Raw genomic sequence first — 14464 nt, forward strand, 5'->3', positions numbered from 1 at the left:
CCTGTTTTGAGACGAGAGACTGGCCATGTTGATTTATGCTGGAAGTTTTGAACCCTGCACTCACACTAACGGCACGGCTAACACAGCTGCTGGGAAAGAGACGGACAGAAAGATAGACAGCGCAGATGTATCATCAGTCTAGTTGGCATGAACGATTAAGCAGTCTCTTCAAATGGACAGGTACAGAACAAAGTGTCCAGAAACACTTTCAGCTGACCTTAAGGGGAGACACCACAGGTGAATAGGAAAAAACAAATAACTAATAGATATCAGCATGAAACTTCCCCAGTTGATTACTGACATTAAGACAAATATCTTTTGTATTACAAGTTTTTAGAATATTTGTTTAAATATGCAAATTAGGTATTATCTCGCGTATATTTCCAAAAGAGAAATCTGAACATTGGATAAAGCCAGATTCAAAATTCTTGTTTCATTTTGTTGACATATTAGTCAAAGGTTTTTATAGAGGGGATTTTGGATATCTCTTTTTATCACTTTTTATCAAAATAAATTTTCGCCCCGTTTTTAGGTATAAAATGTTGTATAAATCAGAATCTGAATGATATATGAACAAACCCCTCTGTAAGAACCTTAAGAATATAGATGGGAATACAACTGGAAAGTTTAGTGTATGCAAGTGCTGCTGAAGTGGAGATTTCTGGCTCAGAGTATGAGGAAAAAAAAACATTTTGAGAAAACGGCCTTTGAAGATTTGTATTGTAAAAATTCATACTTTTTTTAGTGGAAACAACTATTTACAGACACAATATCTTATCAAATCATTAGCAACAACAATACAAACCACCTAAAACACATAAAAACTTATAACACAGCATTTATGGTCTTCAACTGAACAGAACCCCAGAAATTGACATCAGCCAATGAGATTTCGCTTTTAGAGTTAAATGCCCCATTGTACTTTCACGATTGGTTGCTGGTAAAAAAGGAAATGACCTTGGATCCGACAACATTGTACAGGAGAGAGAGAGCTTTCCTACGGTATATGTGATGACAGCGATCGCGGAGCAGCATGTTGATTTAGAACGCCAACTTTTGTTGAATTTAGGACAAATCTACAGACGCAAATAGACAAAGTGTAGTAAAATAAAGACCTAAATGTGTATTTTGGACCTTTTTTCACCACAAGTCTGAAAGAAGACATGTTATTGAAGACAAATAGCCAGTAGTAGTAGTAGTAGTAGTAGTAGTAGTAGTAGTGGTAGTGGTGGTAGTAGTAGTAGTAGTAAATGCATTTTTATTTGTCATTATTTAAAATTAATTTATAATTTAATTAGAAGACAAGTTTAAAAAAAAAAATATTTGTATACTTATTTTCAGATAAAATACTTTTAGATGCCCTTTTAAATCATATTTTAAATAAATATAAAAATAAATAAATGTAATCACATTTAAATACAAATTTGAAAATGCAAAAATACTAACCTTCATAAGTGTGTGTTTGAGCCCTCTGGACAATTCTGACATTTAAACCCATGAACAATTTAATTTAAAGAAAGTGTTAAATCCTTGTGTAAATGATCTTGGCTTCATTCCTTCCAGACTTCAGGAGACACTTCCCCTCATTCCCAGAGACCTTTAGCGAAACAGGAAATTCTGTAGATTTGAAGCTGCTTTAATTAAAGCGATAATGAGAGGCTGACAGTTCAGTGCATTTTGATATCCGTTAATATTAACGATTCTGGTTTTGTTTATGTCGATTGTCAGTAAAAGTGAATCTATCTGCTCTGTCCTTTTGAACGCTGATGGTTGTTCATGAGCCCGGTGGTTTGTATGGTGTTTTTATGTAATTAAAATTATTTAGCTATTTTTGAGCTGTTTTTGCCTCGTGGAATTCTAGGTAGATTATTATTTAGAAGAATCCTTCAACGCGTCCAATTTCAAATGATGGCTTCGTCTACATGAATTCAGATGCATTGGAAGACTGCGTTTTCATTTCAAAACACAGAAGAACAAATTAAACCGACAAACTAAACGCTCTCATGGTGTCTGCCGTTGCTAAGCCATCGTGAGCCGCGTTCTCCATGATGAAGTTGTTTCAGCAAAGGATAAATGGATTTCGAGCCCTTGCATTAGCTCTGCTGCTAGATATTTTTATGGAGATGAACAAGCTATGATCAGCTGTTCGTCCATCTTGGCTGAGCTTTCAATGTGGTTACGGAAAGGCCAAAGCTGATTGGTTGGTTCAATGTCACATGACCTGCTTGCGCATTCTGAAAAGTTTAGATTTTTTCATCTCGCTGCGGCGTAGACGCGCCTGGAAAAAAACGAGCATCGCAACGGCGTTGTTCTCTATTTGAGCGTGCTTGTAGTTGCGTCTACATTTAAAATAACAAACTTGAGCGCGCAAAAGACACGACATGTGAAGCCCCTTAGTTAGCGGTTAGATCAGCGTAGCAGTCAATAAACGGAACAAGGGAGGTCACGTATGGGACAAATCATTTCGGCCCAATATACAGGACGTCCTGGCTAATACGGGACAGTTGGCAACCTTACTTACTGCGCATGTGTAAAACATACTAAAAGTTCACAAGATGATACAGAGAGAGCAGACATAAAGTTATCAAGCTATTTTTCTTGCATGATCATTTTATTAACAAAATATCTCACCACTCAGTATTGCATCCAGGTTGCACTCAAAATCGGTGGTCTAAAACACAATTATCATCATGCTTTGCCACACTACAGCAATTTCGAGTAAATTTTCAGTCATCTTTGCAGGAATGCAATATAAAGACTTTACAAAGAAACATTTCTTTTTAGGTACACTATGAAAGTCTATAGCAGGCACAACAATGCCGGTATAACCATAGATATCTATGGATACAATATGCGTCACATGACTAAACGCGTCAGTTTTCAAATACCTCTGTTTTCAGGCATTTCACAAAAATGCCATCTCAATGTGGACTGAAGGCCAAAACCGAGTGAAAAATGTGTTTTCAAATGAAAACGTATTAGTGTGGACAAGGCCTTACACACTCACACCCACACTAACACACACTAACAAACACACACACACTCACTCATTAGTATGTACTAGATAGTTCAAGCATGGATACTTCTAGGGAGCAGCATTGCTCAGATATCTGAGAGCATTCCAGACACATTAAGCTTTACGACCAATGAAATAAAGCCTGAATTGGGCTGTTTTTCATAGACATGACACCATTGTTTCCAGGAACAGATGGTTTTGACAGAGAAGATGCCATGAGTGGCAATAGAGCAGACAGAGATTTTTGGAGTTTTCTCTCGTGATGAAGAGTCATTCTCTCTTTCACCGAGCACAAACATTGAAGCTGCTGGAACAAAACCTTACAAATGAGAAAAGCAGATTAATTAAAGAATAGATAGAGAGAGAAAGCGAGCGAGAGAGAAAAGAATAGACTGCGTGTTTTGGCGGAGTGCCTGGGAAAGCTGCTGAAAGTTCCTTGTCATTAAGAAGGCAAGGGCAACTGGGAGCAGAATCTTTCATTCTTTAAGTGGCTAATTAAAATTCGGCACCGGCTCTCCTCTGTTTCCGCAGTCCTTTTTGTCCACAACTAAATTTGGGCTTTGTCCTGTATGGGAGGACGTATCAAGTATGCTCTTCTCTCACTTTTCTTAGTAGAACGCTTGCAGTCTGTTCTCACAGTGGCCTATAGAGGATCTGCTTCTCTCACTTCTCTCCAAAAGTGTCTACAGTGGTTTCATAATATTCAAGTCAGGTGATTGAGCTAACCAGTACAGATGCTGAAGTTCCACTTGGTGATCCAACTGTCTGTGTTTTATGATCATGACTCTTTTTCACATTTTAGCATTTACAGCTCTTTTAATGAATGTTTGTTTTGCGAGGGTCTGTGTGTTGGTTTTTGTAGAATTTGGTGAAATATTGAGGTTTGCTGTCACTTTCGTAGTCCTGTTTTTTCCCTTTTTTTGTTTAGTGATTGAGCTAACCAGTACAGATGCTGAAGTTCCACTTGGTGATCCAACTGTCTGTGTTTTATGATCATGACTCTTTTTCACATTTTAGCATTTACAGCTCTTTTAATGAATATTGTATGAATATAGTATGTGTATTCTATTTATAGACTTATTTTTTGCGGCCATCAGGGAGCCTCTATCCTTATGCGGGGTATTGAAATTGATTTTGAATGCTTGCTTGAAATTCGCTCATTCGCGATTACGTGTACTCTGTGTGTAGGGAGTGGGGGTGCTGAATGCATATTTTAAGACAAGATACTTGTCAATAGGGCTGGGTATCGAGTTCAATACTTTTTAGGCACTGACCGAATTGTATCGATACCATTGAGTATCAAAACATTTCTGTTTCGGGTTAATTTTATCAACATCAGTGAGCCAAAAAGCATGCAGCGTGATTGGCTGTGGTGAGGATTCAAGGAAAAGCACTAGTTCACGCCGGTTACGCCCAGAGACGTGGCTCACACATGAGGCTGTAGTTTGTAAACGTCCCAGCCCCCATAGATGTAAAAATGTGGAAAAGATCAGAAGTGTGGCAGTGTCTACATTTCACCAGGCTCGATGCCAACAGCGCGTGATGCAATATTTGCCACAAGATAATTACTGCCAAGACCGGCAACACAACAAATCTGTTGAAGCACTTGACAGTGCACGGAATAAACTTAACAGCAGAAAGTTGCTCCGTCTTCGACCGCAAGAACTGGAGCGCATTTCTCATGAAAGCACTAATCTAAATGAAAGGTGCACATCACAAATGAACCGAAACTCCGCGTATAGGCTGTACTTCCTCACAGACATGAGAAATAGGCATAAATAAAGCTTAACATGTCTACTTTTAAACTAAAATACCAAATACTCTGATTATGTAATCCAAGTGAAAGGTTTTTCCCGACACATTCATAATCATCAGGTTACTTTCTCCAGTGCTTTGCGGCAAGCTTTATGCGTGCGGTTGAGCGCAAGGCATATATTCCGCCCCCCAGTGGCCTGTAAAAGTCAACAAACTGAAAACATAAAACTAGTCCTACTAAGAATATCACTGTAAAGCTGCTTTGAAACCATCAGTATTGTAAAAAGCGCTATATAAATGAACTTGACTTGACTTAATCTAAATGGTTTTTATTTCTAAAACAACGACAGTTGGTGGTACGGCCGTGGCCAAGTAATGTAATCCGTGTACGGCTGAACACAGTGTAACACTGTCTACCGCAGCAAGCCTAAGTCTTATTAACAAATTGTTTTGGCAAAGTGTCAGTCAGAGACACCCTGTAAGGAAAGAGATTTGTGTTCTGTGGAGGAAAAACCTGATGTCTCACTCAGACCTACACACACCTGCTCTCTTATCTCTCTCTCTCCCTTTATTTTTTCTCTCTCTTTCATGTGACCTCATTCTTTTTTTGTCTGTGTATGTGCAGCCCAATTTGGCTTTCAGACATGTTTGGTTCTCTCTGGCCATTGGAGCTTCTCAAATAATAAATGACCCCTTTGATGCACATGGAAATGGTAAGAGCTTTCCAAAATCAAATCTGATTGGTTGAAGAACTTGGTCGCTGGATTTACCAAGGTTTGTGGCTTTAAAAAAAACATTCAAATGAGATTTCCACAAGTATGTTCTGTGAAATTATCTACTTATGTTTGGATAGATGTAAAGCAAGCAAAGCAGCAAAGACTGCACGCATTTCCCAATAATTTTAATAATGTTGTCTGTGCAACCTTTAGTAGATTTCAGATGTGAAACTTGAACCGTGTCCTTCGTTGGTTAGATGCCCGATTCTTGTCTAATCAGGCAGTTCTTGGCAAGAAGAAGCTGCAAACTAGACCAGATTTTATGCAGATTGTCAAAAATCTGGCTGTGTGAGACTAACAGAGGCCCAGCTCTGTGTCTGAGGCACTGTTTTGTGTGTGATCAGGTGAAAATGAGCTCTAGAAGGGAAGGTTGTCAGATTTTCATTGGGCCTCCTCAGAGACCCTCAACTTGGCCAATGAGAAAAGTGAGAGAAGAACCCCAAGATGATCCACACATAAAAATTTGACTTGAGCACTGATAATAGAGCAGCCGTTTAAAAGAAGAGTCGTTTGGGACTGAGGTGGGCCGCTTCCTGTGGAGCCACAGAGCCAAAAACCCATTTATGACACTTAAAGACTCATCAAGCCAAGCGAAGATGAAGAGTCTCACTTTCTGGAGAGGGAAAGAGAGGTCTGTCCTCTCATTTCTAGGGAAAACGGCCCCTCCCCTCTCATCCTGCCATCTGCTCCCCGAGAGGCTCTGAATGATGCATCTCAGCCTGAAGATGAAATCATCACAAGGCCGGGAATGAGAGCTGGGCATGTTTGTGACCTCAGAGGGGCGACGGAGGGTCCTGGCGCCCGTCATACGCCATTTTATTTGCACAGTTCACAGACAGACATAATGTCCCCTCAGCTGCACCTTTGCCAGAGGTCAGACACACACTTACTGAACAGAGAGATAGCCGTGAGGAGAGATGCTCACAGGTTACACATCAGTAGATCAGATGTTCTCATCTGTGTTTGTCTCCTGCTGAAACCAAGACTTAGCAAATCAACTGAAATTCACTGGAATATAGACTTTCTTTGATTTAATCTCTCCATGTTTTTTTTCTATCTATATATCATTCTATTTTTAATAAATAAAAGTGCGGCAACACCGGTATTACCAATAACACTGGGGGTTGGTGGTGGTGGGGGAGATAATAGCCCCTTTCACACATACAGTGTTTACTGGTAAAGTACCAGTAACAGATCATGTGTGAACAGGACCTTTTCAAATATACCGGTAAATTGGTTATGGCAATTTACTAGTAAGGGAAGTTGTAACATTACCGGTATATGTGCTCTGTGAACGTGGAAAGAAGATTATCAGTATTTTGCACGTACGAGGTCAGAACGCGCTGACGTAAGAAGGGATTTGGGCCAATCAGAAGCCGTTTAAAGAGCAAAGGTTCCGGGCCATTCATAAAATTATGACGCGTTTACTCAGCACTGTTTACAAAAGTTTTTAAATATGAGTGAACCCGAAACTAAAGTGCTTCTCCTCATCTAGGCGGATGAATAGATTTGTCAACAACTTTAGAGATCACTTTCGGTTAATGACATCACAGAGTTTACCGGTATTTTGGAACTGATGTGTGAATGGCCTGTGACTGGTAAAAAGCCAAAGCGCTGTTACTTATGTGAACAGCACATTTTCTCTCTCGTTCCTTCTCTCGTTTGTTCTCTCTCTCTCGTTCGTTCTATCTATTTATCATTCTAACATATCTATTGTTCCCTTTATCTATCGTTCTCTCTGTCTATCTATCATTCTTTCTCTCTTTAAATCATTCTAACGTTCTCTCGATCTTTAAACCATTCTAACGTTCTCTCGTGAGAATTGGACCCTAAACTAAAGTGTTACTGGAAAAAGCAACAAATCCCCAATGCTAGGTTTCTTTATTTATTTTGAACAGACAGTAGTGCAAATTACAGTTTGTTCCACCTAGCTGCATTTAGTCCCCCCTGAGGTAGTTGGTACAGTACAGCCTCCTATTGTGTATTAAGCACTGAGCAGTAAACAGAATGCACTCTTGCATTGGTCATATTTTTTTGTAGGACTGATAAAAAACAAAAGGTATTTTTCTCTCTATATATCATTCTATTGTTCTCTCTATCTTGCTAAACATTGTTCTATCAACCTCTCTATTTATCTCTTTGTATTATTTATAGTTCTATATCATATATCGTTTGTTTATCAATCGGTTTGTCTAATAGTCATCTATCTTTTTATCTATCGCAGCATTAAAGACTGGAGGTGAAAGTGAGCAGTGACTGGAGGTGAAAGTGAGCAGTGACTGGAGGTGAAAGCTTTGTGTGTGTTGGAGTATAGATCGTCCTCCTTTGTTTGGAGATTCAGAGACATTTGCTGTTCAACACACACAAACAGATATAAGGCGACAAGTGAATGCCATTGCTCACTGTCCTCTGTATGTAACTCTCTGTTTGCTAAGTGAAGTGTGTGTGTGTGAGAGAGAGAGAGGTTTGTTCTTACTTTGTGTCCTGTACACTCTTTAACTCTGGCAGCGTTAAATCAGAATGCAGTCACAGTCATGTGTTTGCAGTGTGGGTGGTGTTGTGAGATTCCTCAAAGGGTTTGATTTAACACTCACTCTCTCAGAAAGAAGAACCCTCATCCTCTCTTTAGCAAGTCACTTCAAGAGCAGTCAGAGGAGAGGCGAGACACACGACACTCTCCTCCACACCATAGACTCACAGAAGGATGTTCAGATGCTTGGTGGTTGTTTTACTATAATCAATATGTTTGAGAGGATCAGGAGGAAGAAGAAACCCTGTCAGACAGCTCTAAGGAGCCTTTTCTGAGTAAAGTGGCTGGTTTGCGTATGTTTAATGAGAGTCAGGGAGGGAAAGAGGATGAGACGGGGTGAACTACCGTAGGCAATGCATACCCTGGCATTAATCTCCATCAGTCTAATGTTTGCATGCAGAAAGGAAAGAGAAACCGGAGCTGTTAACAGCATCATCTTTCAGCCTGCAGCTATTATTACTGATAGCCTTCATCAGAATTACCATAAATGTATCCAGACTACTTTAACTGAACTCTGCAGCCACAAATGTGTACAAAACCTACACATAAATAAAGTGGCTTTCAAAATTATAGATAGCGAATAAAACGTATTACTGAAAGTTAACGAACAAATGACTTTTTAGACTTTTAGTTCCTTTAGTCAAAAACATCCATCCATCAGGACCAGTGTTGCCTGATTTGTGAAACAAATGACTCTTTATTTAATGCATGAATACCTAAAAAAGGCTACTGTAGTTACAGTTTACGTGAGTCTAAAACATTAGCAGTGAGAGAATTTATTTTCATACATCACATATAACAGTATGTAAACATGTGACACTTTTAACTGAAATGTACCAATATAAAACTGAATCATTGAATCAAATTGAATCTGAATTATTGAATCAGATTTAATCTAAATCATTTATCCGAATTGATAGCTTGTGAATCAGAATCAAATCGTTTCAAATATGTATCTTTAAGATTCTGCACTATTTCTAGGTTAAGCCGGGTTCACACTGTACGATTTTTGCCAAGATTTGGCCGTCTGAGACAAATTGTGCAAATCCTAAAAGATTAGTCTAATCCTAGGCTAAAATCTGAAGTCTTTGATTGTTAGTTTGACATGCTCACCGACAGCCGATCAATGACTGATGCGATAAAATTTTACCTCGGAAATTTTGGCAGTGTCAGAGGATTTGACTCACAGTCCTGGTGTGTGACTTCTCCTACGACGACCGTCAAATTGTCTTAGTTTTTCAAGACAAGCCATGACCAAAATTAACGTTAGAGATTTCTTTGTAGCCAGCATTTCAGTCCCGCGTGTAATTCAGCTCACTGTCACAGAACGTGTAATTTATGATAATGTAAACTCCAGACGAGTTTTCTTCTATGCGTCTTGACTGTCGTAGAGTCTGACATTGACAACTGAGATCTTACAGTGTGACATGGATTACAGCGAGGATCATGTTCGTACAGTCTGACGAGCAACAATCGTAAAGGACTATCATGAATCGCAGTGTGTTTACATCAAAGCAAAATTTTGTCATAGATCAAAACGTTTATAATCAGGTTTTTAAGCTGGGCAGTTTCTGTTTTGTGTCTGTACCTCAGGTGAAAACGTCTGCAAAATTGCTCATAATCAACCCATCTAAAGATACAAGTAAGCCTTTGATGGAGTTGGAGAACTGGATAAATACAGGTCTTGCTCTAATCAGGGAGCAACCAAACAGGTTTCGGATACTGTAGTTGCAGTCTTTCAGATTTATGACAGGCGTATATCAAACTTTCTTAGGATCATCAAAAGGATAAACTTTGGGCGTCAAATGAGGCGTAACTGAGCTAGGGCATGTTTTATAAAGCCATACCTCTAGGGCAAAGTTTCAAACCCTTTTGTTTGATGCAGTAACCTTTAGATGGATTTTAATTTCAAGTGTGAATGTGGTCATAAGAGAGTCATCTTAATTCAAGTTTTTGGGTGATATTTATAAGTCTTCTAAAAACAGCTGCCAAAATTGAAATATGAATATTTCATGTCTTGCCAGCTGGAGTGTTTAGTGGTGATCAATAAAGTACAGAGATGTTGATGTTGGAGGGAATGTTCTCAGGGTGAGGTACAGATTCACACACATTTTCTTGCTCTAGTACTAATTCATTTTAGAGCCTCGTGCCCACTAAAACACTCATACACCCAGTCTAGACTCTTAACTAATCTTAAGTGGACATTTTGATTTGCCAACTTCATCTGTCTCTGATCAGCACTTAGAGAGGTTTGTTTTCTTTTAGATACTTTTTGAAAATTGTGCATTTGCATTTGTGTTTTTTTCCCAGTAATATAATATTAAATACCAAAAATGCATAAATACCAAGTACCAAAATAACGAAATGCTATCAGCTAGTTTGAGACCCCGATGTATTGTCACCTGAGGTGAATCAATATTTTTAACTAGGAAAATAGATGGTCCCTGATTCATTCCAGTGAGAGTTGAGAGTATGTTGATCAAATCTGAGTGGGACTTTCTCCGCTCTTCCTCAGTTAAAAGGCCTCTAATTGATTCTTATCAGCAATATTCTCATCTTATTAAAAGCCCTAATTGCCATGGTAGCAGAGTGGCTGGCGGTGGTGGTGGGCTCCAGCCCGTCAGTGAGTGTTTACACTCTAGTACCCTTTTCTCACACAGCAATGCAAAAAAAGGCAATTCACATATTTAAAATGTTTTGGTAAAAATATACTGTACATTGTGTACAACACTGTATTAAACTATAGAAATTAATAAATTGAATTCTTCCATTTGTTCATTTAGTGTAATACAATTTTGAAAACATGCACGGAAACATTTTTTCTTTTTAAATTAACATTTGCAATAAAAAAAATTACTGCTGTATCCATTTCAGAGCAAATATTAAAATTCCTATTGTCAATGCATATTCATGCATTTATATTGTGATTATCCCAGACATTTAAATGTCTGACACTTAAATGACAAGCACTTAAATGACCCCCCCCCCCCCCCCCCCCCCCTTTAAATAGCTTTATAGCCCAGACTTAACTGAAATTGGCAAATTCATCCAGCTCATTTTGTGCAAAATTGTCCGTGAGCATTGGTGGCATGTCGTTTGAGGTGGGATCTGGTCCATGATGATGCAACAGACAGTGAGATCCTGAAAATACACACTTATCTGTAGTTTCTGTCTTGATATTCTCAGTGTTACAGATGTCAGGTGAAGATCAGACCTCAGTGGAGAGGATCTGGATTAAAGCAAGACATTGATCTCAGCGGATTAATTCTGATGCATCCTAGGCTGGTTTGCAGCTGACGTCTCGTGTCTCCCCAGCTGTGTTTGAGGCTGGAGTTGGTCATATCCTTTATGGAGGCGCCAGACTTTGCTCGTAATAACTGTAGTGTACTGAGGTAAAGCTGTGTGGATCAGATCCTGAGCTCCAGCACAGAGTGAGAGAGAGATTGTTAGAGCGGTCAGAGCGGCCGGAAATCAAAGAAAAGAGAGGGAGGCTTTGTGCAATTACCGTGTGCTGATGATACAACGTGCTTTCTCTCTCTGTCTGTCAGGAGATGAAAGTCTTTTTCTTTGTATTGATGCTCTTGATCATTCACAGGTCTGTAAAAAGTGCAATCGCAAAGAAGAGCAGAGGGGGAAAAAAAGTCGTAAGTTGCGCTCTGTCCGCTTTCATTTAGCAGCGTGATTTTTCTCAAGTCAACGGCGGCAGCTGCAGAGGAAGAGATCTCAAGTTTACAACAACCGTCCTTATATTCATTCATTCTCTCGATACGCCGCCATTCCCGCTTCGCTTCCGATGGGGGAAACGTTCTTGCTGGGAAACACAGTTCAGCGGTGGGTTGTCGTTGCTGCGAGCAGCATGTTTGCCAGGCTGTTCAGCATGACTCATGAATTATGGATTTGGTGTGTTCATGTCAGCAGTCCCACAATGCCCCGCTTCTCTGGGGTGACAAGGAAGTGTGACGAAGAGTCTTTTCTCTCTCAGCGGAGGCCCGATTCCATCAGAATCTGATAGCTCACTGCTCCAACTCCTCGACGAGCTGATATTTCACAGTATAACAGTCCGGGACGTGCCGCAGAGCAGACGAATGGTGTATATGAATCTGATATCTGTGTGCAGATGCTGTGCTGTACTTTAATCAGGCCAGACAGCTGTGGGAGTTTCATATATCCTCGGAGTCTGTGCGAGAGAACAGATGGCCACCCGCCCAAGGTCTTGGGCTCTTTTCAACCGACGCAGGAAATGAGAAGAGAGGTTGAAGCTCTTCCTGATGGACGGAGGAAGAGAGTGAGATATGAGTTCAACCCCTTGACCTAAAGAAGCTTCTTAGTGCTGTTCCCATGTGACAGCTGTACTGAGGCACTGTGTGTTATCTTTTTAGGGGTCAACCTTGTGATTCCCATGAGGAAAACATCTTTACCATTATTTAGGAACTCGCATAAGTTGTCGAGTTTTTTCTCAATCCAACCGCCTCCATTGACTTTGCATTGCGAGAGGCTGCCTCCTTGTCATTTATAACTTATAACAAAAGACAGAAAAATGTCTAAAAGCTGTTATGTGACAAGGTGTACAGCAAACAAGCTAAATAACCCAGAAATAAATGTTTATAAGCTGTCGACCCCAAAAAACGGTTGTTTCAGGACATAAAAGTGGATCAATTGAGACAGAGCGCAACTAGTTCTCGAACTACTCTGAGAACTACGCCCACTGGAACGTGACATGATATTGTATAAAAAAAATAAAAAACATTCATAATTTTAACCATGTCGATTGCTTATTTCACCACCCTATGTGAACCTGAGAGGAGGAGATATATTGAGAAGTTAAATTTTATTGGTCTATGTCATTGCCCCTTTTCCTTACCTTCCTTTTTTTGGAAAAATGATCCGACTGAATGGCCCAACGTGAAATACCCTGATATCTACAACTATTTGATCGAATCACCAGGTAACAGCATCATTTCACCTACGATCAAAACACGCACTGTTACTAAAACAATGGGACATGTTAGCTATTAGAAAGCTCATATATATATAATATAATATAATATAATATAATATAATATAATATAATATAATATAATATAATATAATATAATATAATATAATATAATATAAGCTATGTGTGCAAGTAGCTGTAGCTTGGGCCAATTGGTAGCCTATTTGTCCAAAAGCTTTCTATGTAAGATAAATGCTATCAATTTACCCATTCTTCCTGCTGATGCTTCACATCTTATTGCCTGTATCCACTTTTGTCTCCTTAAAGCCTGGCTTTTACGGTTCGGAAGCTTATAAAAATGTATTTCTGGGGTTTTTTTTAGCTTGTTTGCTGTACACCTTGTCACACAGCAGCTTTTAGGCATTTTTCTGTCTTCTGTTATAAGTCATAAATGACAAGGAGGCAGCCTCTCGCAATGCAAAGTCAATGGAGACGGTTGGATTGTTTTCCCCCCCGGTGGGCGTGGTCGCGTTGTGACGCATTGCGCTCTGTCTCTATACAGTACATTTTAAATACTGTAATATTGTGAAATATTTAAAATAATGGTTTTCTTCTTCAATATATTTTAAAATTAAATATATTTCTGTGATGGTAAAGCTGAAAAAACGTTGGCAAAAAAAAAAACGTAGCAAAAAACATTTAAACAATTTGTCGTTTTTATCCTATTGTGTACCAACCATTTATTTATTTATTTATTTATTTATTTATACATACCTTTGAAATAACTGAAATCATTTGGCGAAGTGATGTGGAACTGTAATGCGGTCAAGACCTGCATGGAATTATTTTAGCTGTGCGTTTCCCGTAAAATAGTTGCACATCTTAGAACTTTCATAAACCAATCAGTTTCATGCATTCAGCAGCCCCGTAGTATAATTTTTGATTTCAGAGTTGGTGCTAGAGTGTCAGTGTCTCACCTGTGTCCTCCCTGGACGCGTCATCGGGTGTTGACAGGTGTCACTGGACTGGAGAAGAGGTAATGATGTGGAGCTCAGCCAGATGGTGGGTGGAGCCGGTTCAGTGGTGTTAGAGAAATCTAGAGTGCAGGTTGTTTTAATTGAGTTGAATTAAACTGATGTCAGTTACGAATGGAGATGAGAGAGAAAATCTGTGCCGCTGATCAATAAAAGCCATTAGTCCCTTCGATCAGGACTGTATGGCTTATTTTTCATTAAAGAATCTCATGTCACGCTAATCTTCCTTCTTACTTTGTTTGAGTTGTAGTTTAGTTCTTGGTTCATTTTCTAAACGTGGCGGTGCATATTTTTCTCTGCCAAAGAAAAACATGGTTTGGTATGAGTCTTGATGCAGCATTATGTCTTGGAATTCTCTTCTGGAATTTGACGTTTTCTGTTCTATAAAAAAAAAGAAAAAAAGAAACGTATTCCTAG

The 14464-nt window shown here is 39.2% G+C and overlaps 1 protein-coding gene and 1 long non-coding RNA gene across 5 annotated transcripts in view; one reads left to right on the forward strand and one right to left on the reverse strand.

Moving 5' to 3' along the window:
- The window catches only part of msi2a (musashi RNA-binding protein 2a), a 136808-nt gene that overhangs the window by 58193 nt on the left and 64151 nt on the right, over positions 1-14464 (forward strand). The gene's annotated exons all lie outside the window — the stretch shown is intronic.
- Positions 12679-13718, reverse strand: LOC309488740. Its single transcript, XR_014202257.1, has 2 exons — positions 13281-13718; positions 12679-13040 (listed from the first exon to the last, which is right to left on the reverse strand). It is a non-coding gene; the product is annotated as an uncharacterized lncRNA (long non-coding RNA).

The sequence above is a fragment of the Leuciscus leuciscus genome (genome assembly GCF_965113295.1).
Source record: "Leuciscus leuciscus genome assembly, chromosome: 24".
NCBI classification, from domain to species: Eukaryota; Metazoa; Chordata; class Actinopteri; order Cypriniformes; family Leuciscidae; genus Leuciscus; species Leuciscus leuciscus.